Source organism: Mus caroli, chromosome 6, assembly GCF_900094665.2.
Source record: "Mus caroli chromosome 6, CAROLI_EIJ_v1.1, whole genome shotgun sequence".
Lineage (NCBI taxonomy): Eukaryota > Metazoa > Chordata > Mammalia > Rodentia > Muridae > Mus > Mus caroli.
The window spans coordinates 32,089,260-32,090,755 of NC_034575.1; positions in this window are offsets into that span (position 1 = coordinate 32,089,260).

A 1,496-nucleotide genomic window follows, 5' to 3' on the forward strand; every position below is an offset into this window, starting at 1 on the left:
GATGATGATGATGATGATGAAGATGTTCATAACTGACAGGGAACATTGCTTCTTCATAGTGAAAAAGTCCCCCCAAATAATAATCAATCAGAAAAAAAGCAGGTGGTATAGTAGCCCTGCATACAAGAATGTCAAAAAAATGCTGTATATTATGTTTTTCAGGAAAAGAAATGCTTTACATTCCCCTCAAAAAATTAAAATTTGCCTCTCCAGTGAAACACAGTCACATCATTTTCTCTGTGCTAGTGTGTAATAACTTGCTTGATTTCAGAGAAGCATGGTTTATGTTTAATGAGGCCACATTGGCTCCTTCTGACTGTTGCATTTTTTTTTTTTAAATTCCCAGATTGGTCAGGAATTCTGGTTTTTAAAAAAATTTGTTTGTTTTGGTTTTTATTTTTATGCAGACTTTGAAGCTAACAAAACCAGACTTTATTTATTATTTTTAGATATATTTTTTATTGTGTGTGTACACACGTGCTTGTATATCAACATGCACATACACCAAGACATACATGTGGAAGTCGGAGGATAACATGTGAAAGTTAGTTTTCTCCTTCACTGTGTGGGTCCTGAGGGTCAGACTTAAGGCCTCCAGCTTTGCAGCACTTGCCTTTACCTGATGAGCAATCTCATCAGTGCCCAAACTAGTCCTTAGGTGGTTGAGTTTTAGTTTGTTTTAATCTGGAGATTTTTTTTTCTATTTCCAGGATTTCAACAGAGCCACTGTTATTAAAGAACTAGACAGGGGGTGGGGGTGGGGATAGGTTGTCATAAAGAGATTTCCTCAATCACTCACCACCTTAGTTTTTGAGCTTAGATCTGCTTGGTCCTGGTGCTCACTTACTCAGCTAGACTGTCAGGCCACTGAGCTACAGGGACTGTTCTGTTTCTGCCTCCTCAGTGTTGAGATTGCAGCCATGTGCAGCTAATCTGTGCTTGCATTTTCTCATATGGGTTCTAGGGTACAAACCAAGTCCTCAAGCTTGCAGAGCAAGAACTTTATGGGCTGAGTCATCATCCAGTAAGGTTACCTCCAGTAAGGTTGTGAGTTTAGTCTGATTGTGCGTGTAGACAAGATCTTTCCCTGGCCTCACCTCACTCAGGCTACTAAGATATGTATTCTCCACTGAACTAAATTCATATAAATTAAATTGTATAACAAGGGCTGTGATGAAGAAGGCTGGTAAAGTCATGGCAATACAAAACAAGGTGCTATTAAGGTTTCAATGAATAGTGACCAAAGAAGATATTATAGAGGATTATGTGGGGTCAGGACAAGTGATAGAGAGATCACTAGGATCTCTATATGTGGGGTGAGAGTGAACACAGCCAAAGAGACCATTGTGCTGATCTGCATGCTTTTTTTTAACTCTTAATTTATTTTATTTTATTATTTTTTAATATTTTTTATTACATATTTTCCTCAATTACATTTCCAATGCTATCCCAAAAGTCCCCCATAGCGCCCCCCACTTCCCTACCCACCCATTCCC